General features: G+C 48.4%; 1 long non-coding RNA gene and 1 pseudogene across 1 annotated transcript in view; both read right to left on the bottom strand.

The window, feature by feature from the left end:
• Positions 1-7748, bottom strand: part of LOC141583356 (uncharacterized) — a 69021-nt gene extending 61273 nt beyond the window's left edge. The window contains exon 1 of the long non-coding RNA XR_012516012.1: positions 7716-7748. This is a non-coding gene — a long non-coding RNA (uncharacterized LOC141583356). The remainder of the gene's footprint in view (positions 1-7715) is intronic.
• A 1632-nt stretch (positions 7749-9380) lies between these two features.
• On the bottom strand, positions 9381-13711 carry LOC141583345 (phospholipid phosphatase 2-like; annotated as a pseudogene).
• Positions 13712-15298: the final 1587 nt, after the last annotated feature.

Raw genomic sequence — 15298 nt, 5'->3', positions numbered from 1 at the left:
CCCCAAGGCCCAGTTTCACAGGTAAATAGCTTAACAAGGGCTTTACTCGATTGAAGTCAACATTAAAAGACATCGGAACAGTCTTTGGCCCCTTGTCTCTAACGAGAATTTGCCCAGGTAATATTTTAACACTGGGTCTAACCTGAGAGATCTGGACTTTCAGCCTGAAACTCTTGAAAAGGATTGATTAACTTAGGAGTTCCTGCTACAAAGTAAGAGTCAAGAACCATTTTCAGCAAAGGTGAGCTGACCTCATTGGTCAATAGGAAATGAGCTGGTTTCAATCACCACCCTCTCACTAATCATCAAGATAAAATTTCTTAAAACATACATGTATTGTGTTTTTCGGAAGGCTGGGGGTTATCCAAGATTCTGAGTAATATGCTACCACAGGAAGGAGATGCTGTTCACGCCTGAAGACAGACACACAGACACACAGACACACACACACATACACAGAGACAAACAGTCTAAACACACAACTGGTAGTGTCCAGCCAGATACTTAGCAGTATGAGGAGGGCTTTGAAGTCATTCATGCTCCAAAGGAAAAGACACCTTTCCCTAATTCACACGTCCATTCTCCCTCCTTATCCCCCAATGCTGTCTTCTCCTCAAGCCCACGCATTACTAAGTAGAACAAAATTAGGCAGGGCTATCAGGATAAAGCATTGTCAATGATGCTCTCATTTAAAATAACAGCACAGTCAAATGGAGAGCATGCTTGCATATAAAATGTGATTCTTTCAGACATGGCTCATGATGACTGGGACCACGCCTCCAGGGAGAAGCTCTGCTCTGCAGCCATCCAAGCTGTGTGCCTGGCCACCTCCCAAAGTGCTTCACACTCTCATTTCACCCTTAGAGGCAGACAAGAGGACTGCAAAGGACTCATGTGTCTCCTGTGCTCTCTGAAAAAGACTCCCATTTCTCCTGGGGACCAAAAAGAACAAAAGTTGCTTTTTCTTTGTAGAGCACACAACTTTTCCAAAATACACAGCTAAAACTGTCCTTGATTTAAGTGCTATAGCCCTAGCCCTAGCGCTAAACCTAACCCTAATGCCGAACCTGAACCCTAACCCTAACCCTTTTCTCAAATTGACTTTTCTGGAAACAACTTGTTTGGCCTTGTCTGTAGTCGACTTTTCTGGAATCGACTTACGTTGACTTTTCTCAAATCGACATTTCTGAAATTGACTTGCCTAGCCTTTTCTCAAATCGACTTTTCTGGAATCAACTTATTTGGCCTTGTTTGAAATCGATTTTTCTGAAATCAATTTGGCCTTGCCTAAAACATGTTTTCCAGGATTCAACTTGCCTTTCCTTTTTTGGAATCGACCTGCCTTGTCTGCAATCGATTTTTCTGGAATCCACTTTCCTTGCCTGAAATCGATTTTTCTGGAATCGACTTGCCAGGCCTTGCCTGAAATCTCTTTTCCTGGATTCTACTTGTCTTGCCTTTCTTTTTTTTTTTGAATCGACTTTTCTGGAATCGACTTCCTTGTCTGAAATCAATTTTTCTGAAATGGACTTGCCAGGCCTGTTCTCAAATTAACTTTTCTGGTCTGAAATCGATTTTTCTGAAATCAACTTGCCTGGGATTGCCCGAATCTATTTTTCTGGAATCGACTTGTTTGGCCTTGCCTGAAATCAATTCCTCTGGAATTGACTAGCCTTGTCTGAAATCGACTTTTCTGAAATCGATGTGCCTGGCCTTGCCTGAAATCCATTTTCCTAAATCACTTAAAGCGGGGACCATTTTAGCTATTTTAGCTGTGTATTCTTAAAAACAGCCAGGCGCGGTGGCTCAAGCCTGTAATCCCAGCACTTTGGGAGGCCGAGGCCGGTGGATCACGAGGTCGAGCGATCGAGACCATCCTGGTCAACATGGTGAAACCCCGTCTCTACTAATAATACAAAAAATTAGCTGGGCATGGTGGCACCTGCCTGTAATCCCAGCTACTCAGGAGGCTGAGGCAGGAGAATTGCCTGAACCCAGGGGGCGGAGGTTGCGGTGAGCTGAGATTGCGCCATTGCACTCCAGCCTGGGTAACAAGAGCGAAACTCCGTCTCAAAAAAAAAAAAAAAAAAACTTGTCTAGCACTTAAAGCACGGACAGTTTAAGCTGTGTATTTTCAAAAATTTGTCTCTAAGTGCCATAGCTCATGAAGTCAAAATGAGTGATTTGTGTCCCCTTGAGTTGAGCATTCTTTTAGTAATAAAGGATTAAGTTATATTCAATTTTTTTTTTTTTTTTTTTTTTTTGAGACAGAGTTTCGCTCTTGTTACCCAGGCTGGAGTGCAATGGCACGATCTTGGCTCACCGCAACCTCCGCCTCCTGGGTTCAGGCAATTCTTCTGCCTCGGCCTCCTGAGTAGCTGGGATTACAGGCAGGTGCCACCATGCCCAGCTAATTTTTTGTATTTTTAGTAGAGACGGGCTTTCACCATGTTGACCAGGATGGTCTCGATCTCTCGACCCCGTGATCCACTCGCCTCAGAAGCTGAGGCAGACAGATCACATGAGGTTAGGAGTTCTAGACCAGCTTGGCCAATATGACAAAACCCCATCTCTACTAAAAATACAAAAATTACCCGGGCCTGCTAGCATGCACATGGAATCCTAGCTACTTGGGAGGCTGAGGCAGGAGAACTGCTTGAATCCAAAAGGTGGAGGCTGCAGTAAGCTGATATTGAGCCACTGCACACTAGCCTGGCTGAAACGGCAAGATTCCATCTGGAAAAGAAAAAAAGAAAGAAAACCAAAATGTCTGGGAGTGGCAGGGTGTAGTGGCTCACTCCTGTAATCCCAGCAATTTGGGAGGCTGAGGCGAGCAGAGCACCTGACATTAGCAGTTCAAGACCAGCCTGACCAACATGAAGAACACCTGTCTCTATGGAAAATACAAAAATTAGCTGGGCATAGTGGCATGTGCCTGTAATCCCAGCTCCTTAGCTGGATGAGGTAGGAAGATCACTTCAACCTGGGAGGTGAAGTTTGCAGTGAGCCGAGGTGGTGCTACTACACTCCAGCCTGGGTGACAGAGACTCTGTCTCAAAAAAAAAAAAAAAAAAAAAAAAAAATTCAAATAATTTCACACTAGAATAGTTATACTAAAAAACAAACAAACAAAAAAGAGTTGACAAAGATGTGCAGAAACTTGAACCCATAAACACTGCTTCTGACAGTATTAAACAGTCCAGCCTATGTGTAAAATCATTTGGTGTTTCTTCAAACACGTGCAAATAGATTTGCCATATGACTCAATGATTCCATTCCTCGGCATATACTGTAAAGAACTGAAGACAGGTGTTCAAACAAAAACTTGTATGTTCTTTAAGTGTGTCAAGGTGATAAATATGCAGGAAAGTCTGGGGAACAGTGCCAGGAAAAGAAAACTGGATCAGAACAATGAAAAAACACATCATACTCCCAGGTGGTGCAGAAGGTAAAAGTGAAATGAGTTTGTAGACTGAATTATCATGTAGTAACCATGCTAATTTCCTGATCTAGGGGTTATGTGGTGGTTACCTGGGAGAGTGTACTTTGGGCAAAATATACTGAAGTATTTTCTGGGACATTGTAAATCTGGTACAGCAACAACTGCTGCAAATCTAAGAGAAGAAAGAGGTTATACTTTGTACTGCTATTGGAAGATTCTTAGAAGTATGACATTATTGGAAACAAACTACTTTTTAGAACAACCATATCAATACCATGCCAGGAAAGCAAAGACCTCATCAAAATCCATTATAGAGGCTATAGTTCAACCAAAGCTGTGAAATCCTTATAAAAGTCTGCATGTCAACAGAGTTCACTTAGTAGATACTACTGTATTTACTAGTATTAGAAGCTACTGTGTGGATATGTTAGTGTTATGGCATGATATGGATATTAGTGTTAGGACATGGTGTGAATATTATACTGGTGTTAGGCCACGGAGTGATTACTATATTACAGACCACTGTGAGAATACTTGTGAGAATACTTATTAGCAGCCGCTGTGTCTTGGACACTGACAAGATCAGAGTGTAGTCAAAACAGTGGATGTGAGGGTTTCCTTTGTCTAGCTGAATTCCTTCCTCTGCTGAGTACTCTCTAAAGACTCTCTCCTCTGCACTCAGGGCTTTGGACAGGAAGTTTGTTACTCACCAATGAACAACACCAAGTTGACATGACCTTCATGCTGCCCTGAGGAAGATAAAGCTCCTTGCCGCTTCTGGCACCTCAGAGGGAAGTTGGTCAGGGGTGGGTTCGTGCACCCTCTGGTGATGCCAGAGCTCAGCACAGACACTCTTGCTGAGTTTCTAGGTGGACGTGCAACCCCGCCTGGCTGTCCTGAAATACCTATAAAATTCAATATTGAGTTTACTCAATGTAATAATTTTAGAAATTCAAACCAAAATGAAGCCCACTGTAGCCATTCCTTCCCGAAGATGGTGATGGAAGACTTTGGAAGCCATGTAGAATAAAATGAATAAATACAGAAATTAAGAAAAACAAAAACCTACTCAAAATAGTCCAGAGACGGTAATTTTAAATGCAAAATTATAAAAAATCTAAAAGAAAATCTATATGACATTGAGTTTGGTGTTGACTTATAACACAAAACATCAAATGCCAATTCATGAAAATATTGATAACACAGACTTTATAAAACTAAGTATTCTACTGTGCAAAACTGTATGCAGAGAACAAAAAGACAAGAGAGATGTGAGAAGATAATTACAAAATACATATGTGATTTTAAAACTGGGTAAATATCTGAACAGATACCTAACCAAAGCAAATATACTGATAGTAGGCTGGGCATGGTGGCTCATGTCTGTCATCCCACAACTTTCGAAGGCTTAGACGGGTAAATAATCTAGGTCAGGAGTTCCAGACCAGCCTGGCCAACATGGCGAAACCCCATCTCTACTAAAAATACAAAAATTAGCCAAGCGTGCTGGTGGGCACCTGTAATCCCAGCTACTTGGGAGGCTGAAGCAGGAGAACCACTTAAACATGGGAGGTAGAGGGTGCAATGAGCCAGCATCGTGCCATTGCACTCCAACCTAGGTTACAGAGCAAGAAAGACTCCATCTCAAAAAAAAAAAAAAATTGTTAATAACGTATCTGACACATGTTGATATTCACGAGGGGAAACTAGTTTGGGTCTACACAGGAAATCTGCATTTTCCTCCCAATTTCAGTGTGAATCTAAAACCAATTTAAAATAAAACCTTTATTTAAAAATTACAAATTTTTAAAAATATCTGCTTACTTATTTGTACTAATAAGTAGTAATTGACACTAACTACTACTTTTCAAAACAAGGGCATTTATTATGCTGCAAAGTAATTTATGCAAACATATATAATTTCAATGAAATGCCTATTTTACAAGATTTATGTTAAAATAACACATCCATGTAAACATATTTATCATATCTTTTTTCTTGTGGTGTGGTTCACTCTCTAGGAAATCTGGTCACCTTAGAACCAAGGAAAGACTTCAGATTTTGGAGACTATTTCAATTTACAGCGGGACATTTTCAAAAATATAACTTTAAAAAAAAAAATAGCAATTGATTGTGACTGAATCACTTATTATAATGAATGCTTGTCTTTGTTTTGTTTCCCAGCATTCCTTTTAGCTACAATACAACAAAAGCAAATATTTGCGATTGGAAAAAATATTCAAAGGAAGACTGTAAAGGGAATTTGTGACCACAATTATTCAATGTTTCATGACGATGCTTTCTAATACTGAAAAGTTTAAAGGGATAGTCAAAGTTATTCCCCCAAAGATGCTTTGAAGAAATCGATGAAACTAGAGAAACAAAAGTGGCAGGACAATCAATGCGACTTTAGATGTCACTGTGTCTTGTGAGAAAAAGTAATTTACCTTCAGAGGATCGCCAAGAATTACTGGAAGCCCAGACTCTGGAATGTATCTAAATTTAGTTGTTAATATCACTAGCAATGAATGTGATAAAAAGGGATCTCTGTTTTATTTGTGTAATACAATACCAATGCAGTATTTAATGCTCCAAGGAAAACAAGTTATACCTGAAATACAGTTGACAATATCAGAATCAAAATAAGCTTCCTGACCAGGCATGGTGGCTCATGCCTGTAATCCCAAGACTTTGAGAGGCCAAAGCAGGCGGATCACCAGAGGTCAGGAGCTCAAGACCCACCTGCAAACACGGAGAAACCCCATCTCTACTAAAAATGCAAAAATTACCCAGGCTTGGTGGTGCATGCCTGTAATCCCAGCTACTGGGGAGGATGCGACAAGACAATGGCTTAAACCAGGGCAGAGGGGGGTACGCTAGGCCAAGATCACACCATTCCTCTGCCCTACTGTCTATGTAAAAATGCAACTTCACTGAACCAGACTAAATTGTATTCAGTGGAAGGCTGATCAAAAAATTGAGAAGAATGCAACTTTTGTTTTATCTACTTCTGACCTAAAACCACCCCCTAGCCGCCTTCCTACTTCTAGTTGTTCCACCTCACTGAACCAAATGACTTTACATCTTACACATATTGATTGGTGTCTCCTGTCTAAAATATATAAAAGCAAGCTCTACCCTGACCACCTTGGGCCCATGTTGTCAGGACCTCCTGAGGCTGTGTCATGAGCATGTCCTTAACCTTGGCGAAATAAGCTTTCTACTTGACTGAGACCTGACTCAGATATTTTGGGATCACAATCCACAATCACCATGGTGTGACATTTGACTACAGCATTCAGTACAGAGATGAGCTATACAGGTATGGTATGTAGCCTGAAATCAAGAAGCTATACCATATCACTTACGTGTGAAGGGGGCTACACCATCCAGGTTTTATAAGGACACTCGATGGTGTTTGCACAAAGATGAAATCACTAAGGACACATTTCTCAGACAGTATCCACATTGTTAGGAGATGCTTGAGTGTATTTTCATTGGTTAAAGCCTAGGAGGAAGAAAAAGCAACTGAACTCCTGTTATGGTTTAATAGCAAAGCTTAATAAACATTTCATCTAATCTAAGATGCTAATAATTAACAGACATTATTTTATGCAAATCACAAATAGGCTGCCAATTAAACTGACTTTCTGAATGACAACAAAAACGTGAACTTACTTTTCTAATGCCAGGAAAATAAAATGAAAATGAATTATGGTTTTGATATGTTAAAGCAAAAAACGAGGAAGCCGTTAGCCTGAGGTCTTGCCTAAGCAAATGGAAACCGAACTTCGAGGCATGCAAACTGACTTAAAAACATGAATAAACCAATCAGTTAATGACAAAAAGCCCAGCTGCCAGCTGGCTGTATGACTATTGACACTGAGGGAACCATCCCCACAACCGGCGGTCACCCAGCTGGAGCCCATGAGAAACCTCACTCAGCTGCCACTGCTAAGAGCTCGAAGCCCCAAGCCCTGTTTTCCGTTCTGGTGCTTCAGGCATGATTCATGCAACATTCCTTCCTTCAAATTTGCCTAAAATTTTTCTAACCCCTGTATCCTAACCCCTAACTGGTAACCCCGAACGCTAACCCTAATCGCTAGCCCTAATCCTCACCCTAAACCCTAACCACACGTTAATTTCTACGTTTGCACTGATATGTCCGTGTTCAGTATTGAAACTGCGGTACTGGCAGGGCCGCATGACTAGTGCGGATTTTATAGTAACATGTTTGGACTGAGGCCTTGCGTTAGCATTAGGTGTTTCCTACCTGAGCACTGGGCTTATTGTATCCGTATTTCAGAGGCCATATCTGCCTCAGGAACGCTCCATTGGTCTTCTGAGGCTGCTGGGTGCACCTCACACCGCAGCCGCCTGGCCTTGGGCGGGAGAACCCAGGTGCGCAGGGTTCAGAGGGGCTTTTCGTGTCCAGTTTCCCACACAGAGCTCTTCGTACTAGTCTCTGACCCTCAGCAGTCAGGGATGCAGACAGGAAGGATTTTACTCACCGTGGACATGGCCCAGAGTTGTCTCAAACCGAGGCTGTGCCCTACGTCTGTGCCGTGGAGAACACAGCTCCGCAGATTGCCCTGAAGCGATGCGATGCACGCTCGGGAGCCCCCTGCTGGTGGCCAGGCGGTGCGGGGCCCTCTTGCTCATGGTCCTGTGTCTGCACCCCTCCTGATGGCAGCTGGGGCCACCGCAAGCCCCTCTTGCAGTAAGAACCCCGCCCCAAGGTGTGTGCTGAGGAGGACGCAGTTCCACCCTCACAATGCCCCCCAGTTCTGTAAGGAGGAGAATGCAACTCTGCAGACCGCTGTGACTCAATGCACGCTGGTGATGTGACAGGATGTACATCGGTGGAAGAGCCTCAAGAATCTGAAAGGTGGGTGTGGGGGCCCCTACTGGGGGCCTGCACTGCAGGGCCCTCTTGCTCACGATGCTGTGCCCACGCCCCCTTCTGGCTAGATCCACTGCAGGGCCCTCTGACAGTGTGGTGACCGGCATCACCTGCTGGCAGCTGGAGCACTGCAGGGCCCTCTTGCTCAGTGTAGTGGCAATATGTCCGCTGCTGGCAAACAGGGCAGTGCTACATCCTCTTGCTCACAGTGTGGTGCCTGTGCTGCTGGGCACTCTTACTCTCGGTGTAGTGGGGTCACGCCCCCTGCTGGCCGCTGGGGCACTGCAAGACCCTCTTGCCCATAGCGTCCTGGCAACACTCCCGTGATGGCAACTAGAGCACTGCAGGGTTCTCTTGCTCATGGTGTGGTATTCGCTGGGATTACAAGCGTGTGCCACCATGCCTGGCTAATTTTGTATTTTTAGTAGAGACAGGATTTCTCCATGTTGGCCAGGCTGGTCTCGAACTCCCAACCTCAGGTAATCTGCCCGCCTCAGCCTCCCAAAGTGCGGGGATTATGGCATGAGCCACCTAGCTCGGCCTAATTTTTTGATTTGTCATAGAGACGGGGTTTTGCCATGTTACCTATGCTGCGGGGTTTCCTTCTGATGAGATGAAAATATTCTGGAATTAGGTAGAGGAGATGGCTGTACAGCATTGTGAATGTACTAAAAATGAACTGTACACATTAAAATGGAAGAAATGGTGACTTATACAAATTTTATTTTGATTTATTTATTTATTTATTTATTCTGGTCCGACATTACCCTAGGCTTGTCAGTCAATATTTTGATTTTTTTAAAAAGGACAATGATGAGTTGAAACGTTTAAGGGCCTATCAGTAGAAACAGTAAGAAGACAGCGCATGGCTGGGTGCGGTGGCTCACGCCTGTAATCCTAGCACTTTGGGAGGCCAAGGTGGGTGGATCACCTGCAGTCAGGAATTCAAGACCAGCCTGGCCACCATGGTGAAACCCTATCTTTAAAAAGAAAAAAAGACAGTGCAGAAGAGGGCAGGGCTGAGACTCAAGGGAGTCAAGGGAGACAGCACGTTCCCCGCGGCCTCCTGCTGTCTGCGGGGCGCCTGGAGCCCTGAGCCCCGCTCCTGCCTGACCCCCCGCCTGCTGGCTGCTAACCATCTGGCTTCTGCGGCTTCTTCAGCTCCCACTGCCCTCAGAGTGAAGGCTGCTCGTCCACACCCACCTGGCCTCGGTGACGTCAGCAGCTTTTCCCCTGCACACGCTCTCCAGCTGCACATAGACCGAGCAGTTGACCCAGCTCCACTTGGGGTCACAGATGGCCAGGAAGCTGGGGTGCAGGTGGCCGATCGTGTACTTGGCCAGGTCCGTCAGAGACTGGCTCACAGCCGCCCCGAAGAGGAAGGTCCCCAGCACCTTGTACATGGCAGCCACGTAATTATTGAAGTCAGAGCAGGAATAGAGCCAGTCTGTGAGCACCAGGTAGGCTTCTCCTGCCGAGACCTGCGTGTGGGGCAGCCGCGGTGACCAGAGGGGGTCCTGATCAGCCCATGGGCCCTTAGTGGGCCTCAGTCCTCCCCACGGGCCTCCCCAAGGCTGCTGCAGAGCTGGGGACTCTAAAGGTGCCCAAGCTGGGCTTGGTGGCTCACGCCTACCAGCCCAGCACTGTGGGAGGCTGAGGCGGGAGGATCACCTGAGGTCGGGCATTCAAGACCAGCCTGACCAACATGATGAAACCTGTCTCTACTAAAAATACAAAAATTAACATGCCTGTAATCCCAGCTACTGGGGAGACTGAGGCAAGAGAATCACTTGAACCCAGGAGGCGGAGGTTACAGTGAGCGGAGATCCTGCCATTGCACTCCAGCCTGGGCAACAAGAGCAAAACTCCATCTCAAAAGACAAAAGGGGGTTCCTATTTTGTTGTTGTTTTTGTGTTTTTTTAAATTTATTTTTATTTTTATTTTTTTGAGAGGTAGTTTCGATCTTGTTACCCAGACTGGAGTGCAATGGCACGATCTCGGCTCACCGCAACCTCCGCCTCCTGGGTTGAGGCAATTCTCCTGCCTCAGCCTCCTGAGTAGCTGGGATTACAGGCACGCACCAACATGCCCAGCTAATTTTTTGTGTTTTTAGTAGAGACGGGGTTTCACCATGTTGACCAGGATGGTCTCGATCTCTTGACCTCGTGATCCACCCGCCTCGGCCTCCCAAAGTGCTGGGATTACAGGCTTGAGCCACCGTGCCCGGCCAAAAGGGGGTTCCTATTACCCACAAGTACCACTCGGGGCAAGGCTGTGTCCCCCAGCCCCCCACAGACCTCCAGGCCACCTCCATCAGGAACCCAGGGTAGGGCTGTACCCCATCCCGCCCCCTCCCTGTCCCTCTGAATCCCTCCTGTCTTACAAGAATGACAGTGGCTGTGATGGTGACCCCGGCCATGAGCCCAAGGGTGATGGTGTCTGGACGGTAGGGGTACCGGATGGAGTCATCCCCACAGTCAAATCCTCGGTTATACGGGGTGTTCACCAGCGACACAGAACAGCGAAGGACAGGGAGGCTGGAGGGGGAGAAGGGCCTGGGAGCTGTGAGGTTCTCAAACCAGCTGGGCCATGGGGCCCCCACACCCGCCTTGGCCTCGAGGCCTGCTCCCACCAACAAGGAAGAGCTTTTCTCACAGCACGTGGGAGGCCCAAGCGACACTCCTTTCCCATCACCCTCAGATGAGCACGAACTCCCCAGGCCCTCTCCCCGTCACACCCTCCCTCTGCTCCTTGAAAAACCGGGCAAGGACGGGCACGGTGGCTCAAGCCTGTAATCCCAGCACTTTGGGAGGCCGAGGTGGGTGGATCACGAGGTCAAGAGATCGAGACCATCCTGGTCAACATGGTGAAACCCCGTCTCTACTAAAAACACAAAAAAATCAGCTGGGCATGATGGTGCGTGCCTGTAATCCCAGCTACTCTGCAGGCTGAGGCAGAAGAATTGCCTGAACCGAGGAGGTGGAGGTTACAGTGAGCGGAGACCCTGCCATTGCACTCTAGCCTGGGTATCAAGAGCAAAACTCCGGCCCCAAAAACAAACAAACAAACAAAAAAAAACGGGCAAACACTCACCTCTGGTCCTTTGCACAGGGACTTCTCTCTGCCCAGAATATCTTATTTTTATTTTTAAAAGTAGAGACTGCGGTCTGATGCTGACCAGGCCCGTCACAAACTCCCAGGCTAGAGCGACCCCCCAGCCTCAGCCTCCCAAAGTGCTGAGATTACAGGTGTGAGACAACGTGCTGGGCACCAAAGTGACTCTCACTTCCGCTCAGTTTCATCTCCCCTCCCGGCTGTCCCCACCAGCATCCCTCTCACAAAAGGAAAGGTCTGTTTAGCCATGCGTGGTGGCGTGTGCCTGTAATCCAGCTACTCGGGAGGCTGAGGCAGAAAAATTGCTTGAAACCGGAAAATGGAAGTTGCAGTGAGCTGGTCGTGCCACTACACTCCAGCCTGGCAACAGGGCGAGACTCTGTCTCAATTTATTAAAAGAAAATAAATAAATAAATAAATAAATAAATAAAAATAAAAGGGAAGGTCTGCTCTTTCTCCCTATTGCCCCATGTGGAATTACGCAGTCACCTGTGGGACACTGGACTTAATCTCCCCGCCTCCACCCGCCAGCACCAGGAGAGGCCTATTGTATTCAGGACAGAGACCCTGGAGGCTGCTCAGAGCCTGGCCAGCGCAGATGTTTAATAAACATCTGTTAAAACAGGCAGGACTTATTTCAACCTAAGAGCTGGCCAGAGAAGTCAGGAAAAGGCAAAAGCAGGGGCACAGCGGAGGTGCCTTCCTGCTCGCCCCTGCCCGCCACTGACCCTCGTGCCAGGGCACATGCCAGCCACATGGTAACTCAGGGACGAAAAGCACATTCTTGTCAATTCCACACTTGCGGAAGGTGTCACACAGCACTGGGGCTCCCGGGGCCCTGCTGGGCTCAGGGTGGCCAGGGAAGCCGGAGTCAGCTACAGAGGGCAGGGCCCGGGGCAGCTCCCTGTTCCACACGGCAGGTGCACAACAAAAGCGCAGGGTGTCTACCCCAGAGAATAACGAAGGCAGGGCGTCTTTGGCCCAGCAGGGCAAGAACAAAAAAGCGTGGCTCTTCCGAATTCTGAGAGCCTGAGGAGGGACAGGGAGCCTCACACTCCTCCCTGCATGCCAGCTGCAAGGGTCCTAGGACACGGCACGCCTTCGATGCTGGCTGAGTCTGGGGAAATAAAGCAGTGAAGACAGCAGAGCTCCTCACAGGGCAGAAAAGGCGGAGGGAATGCAGAACAGAACGGGCAGTGCAGGGGCCCAGAGCCGGGACGGTGCCTGGAGAGGCCAGCGCTGGGGCAGAGCGGGATGCCTTGTAAGAGCCCAGCTTCTGCTGGGGCGCAAGGGCGGCTGGCGCTGCTGTGAGTGATGGCAGAGACCAGGGAGGAGGCTCCTGCAATTGCCCCGCGGTGGAAGGTCAGGGTCACAGGACACCAGCCCCTCCCAGGGGCTCTCAGCAGGCGGAGGCTCACACCGGTTGGCCTCCGTTTCCGACCTCCCTGCCCCAGTAACTCCAGCTAGAGACTCAGACACCCCCATGACAACTGGCCCCGGGCTTCCCTCTGCCTGGAAAGCTCACTCTGGGGTCCCCGGAACAGGCACCTTCTCTTCCTTTGACCCCCGGGAGCCTTCCCGCCCTCACGCTGCCCCCACAGCCCCGTCTGGAACCTGTGGACTGCACTGTGACGGGCCGCAGCTTCCAGATGGAGGTGCCCTCGGCCTGGCCGCCACCCCTGGCACGCAGCAGCCACACCCAACCCCACCCTGGCGGCACCTCCCGGCTGTGCGGCCTCCAGCAGGCGACTCCGCGCGGCTGCCCCTCCCTCACAGGCCGTTTACGGAACCGTTTAGGTTATCTGCATGCTGCTGAGGGCCTGGCAACCAGAAAGTGCCACACACGTTTAAGTAACTGACAGCACAGCTGCTCAGGACATGGCACCCAGGGCTGGCAGACACCCCACAGGACATGGCACCCAGGGCTGGCAGACACCCCACAGGACATGGCGCCCAGGGCTGGCAGACACCCCACAGGACATGGCACCCAGGGCTGGCAGACTCCCCACAGGACATGGCGCCCAGGGCTGGCAGACACCCTACAGGATATGGCACCCAGGGCTGGCAGACACCCCACTGGACATGGCACCCAGGGCTGGCAGACACCCCACGGGGACCTCGTGCTGTCCCCTGGCCCCCCCAACAAGGGTCTACTTCGGAGTTCAGAGTGCTTGGCCAGAGAACCAGGAAACGCGCTCGGGAGGAGCGCACCCCTGGCCACCCCCCCGCGGTGACAGATCCGCGACGCCATTGTCCCTTCAGCCACAGAGCAAACACTTGGCCTTTGTTTCCGGGACCCTGGTGGGAGGCCTCCGGGCACTGCTTCCCCAACCTGGCCCAATAACCCGCGGGACAGGTTTCAGTCTCCCGAGGTCCCGAAGCCTGGGACTCAGCTTTTCTCTCCAAGTGTCTCCCCCGCCCGAGGCGCAGGTGTTTGAATCCCACCGATGCGCAGGGCCTATGCCTATCTAATTACTATTATTATTTTTGAAACAGAGTTTACTTCTCATTGTCCATGCTGGAGTGCAATCTCAGCTCACTGCAACCTCTGCTTCCCAGGTTGAACCAATTCTTCTGCCTCAGCCTCCCAAGTAGCTGCGATTACAGGCACATGCCACCATGCTTGCCTAATTTTGTCTTTTTAGTAGAGGTGGGATTTCTGCATGTTGGTCAGGCTGGTCTTGAACTCCTGACCTCAGGTGATCCATTCAACTCGGCCTCCCAAAGTGCTGAGATTACAGGGATGAGCCACCACACCGGGTTTTGGTTTTTGTTTGTTTTTTGAGATGGAGTCTTGCTCTGTCTCCCAGGCTGGAGTGCAGTGGGATGATCTCGGCTCACTACAACCTCCACCTCCCGGGTTCAAGCAATTCTCCTGCCTCCGCTTCCCGAGTAGCTGAGATTGTAGGCACATGCCACCACACTGGGCAAATTTTTGTAGTTTTAGTGGAGTGAGAGTTTCACCATGTTGGCCAGGCTTGTCTTGAAGTCCTGACCTCAGGTGATCCACCCGCCTCAGCCTCCCAAAGTGCTGGGATTACAGGCATGAACCACCTCAGCTGGCCACTATGCCTATCTCATTGTATTTCTAAAAGGAGAGGGAAGAAAAATAATTGTATTTCCATCCTCACAGTAACTCCATGAAGGAGATAATAACATGTACCTTTTACAAATGTGAAACAAAAGCTCCAGCTTTTTTTTTCTGAGAGTGTCTCACTTTGAAGCCCAAGCTTGAGTGCAGTGGCATGACCTTGGCTCACTGCAGTCTTGACCTCCGGGACTCAAGTGACCCTCCCACTTTAGCCTCCTGAGTAGCTGGGACTACAGGGGGACACTGCCACATCTGGAAAAATTTTTGAAATTTTTTGTAGAGATGGGGTCTTGCTATGTTGCCCAGGCTGCTCTCAAACTCCTGGGCTCAAGCAATCCTCCCACATCAACCTCCCAAGGTGCTGGGATGACAGGCATGGTCGCTCCAACTTTTTTTTTTTTCCCCAATGCCACATTAAGTTGTTAGCAGCTGAGTCAAAAGAGTCCTGGGGTCTGCTGACTCCTACTTCAGTGTTTCTTCAGCTAGACTACAGCCACTGTCATTCCTGGAAGTTGTCTGACAGTGGACTGAGATGGATTATTTGGGTGTGTAGCACAAACAGAGGAACATCTCTTAGGAGACCGAATCCTGAAGTTCTGATGGGGCCAGCATGTATTCTGGGGAAAGGTTCCATAGCTCCCATCCATGACCAGTGAATAGGAATTAGGTACCAGGCGTGGTGGCTCAAGCCTGGAATCCCAGCACTTTGGGAGGCTGAGGTGGGTGGATCACTAGATCAGTTCAAGA

This window comes from Saimiri boliviensis (assembly GCF_048565385.1).
Source record: "Saimiri boliviensis isolate mSaiBol1 chromosome 19 unlocalized genomic scaffold, mSaiBol1.pri SUPER_19_unloc_4, whole genome shotgun sequence".
Lineage (NCBI taxonomy): Eukaryota > Metazoa > Chordata > Mammalia > Primates > Cebidae > Saimiri > Saimiri boliviensis.
The sequence above is the reverse complement of the archived record's forward strand: the minus strand, read 5'-3'. Positions and strand labels throughout refer to the sequence as shown.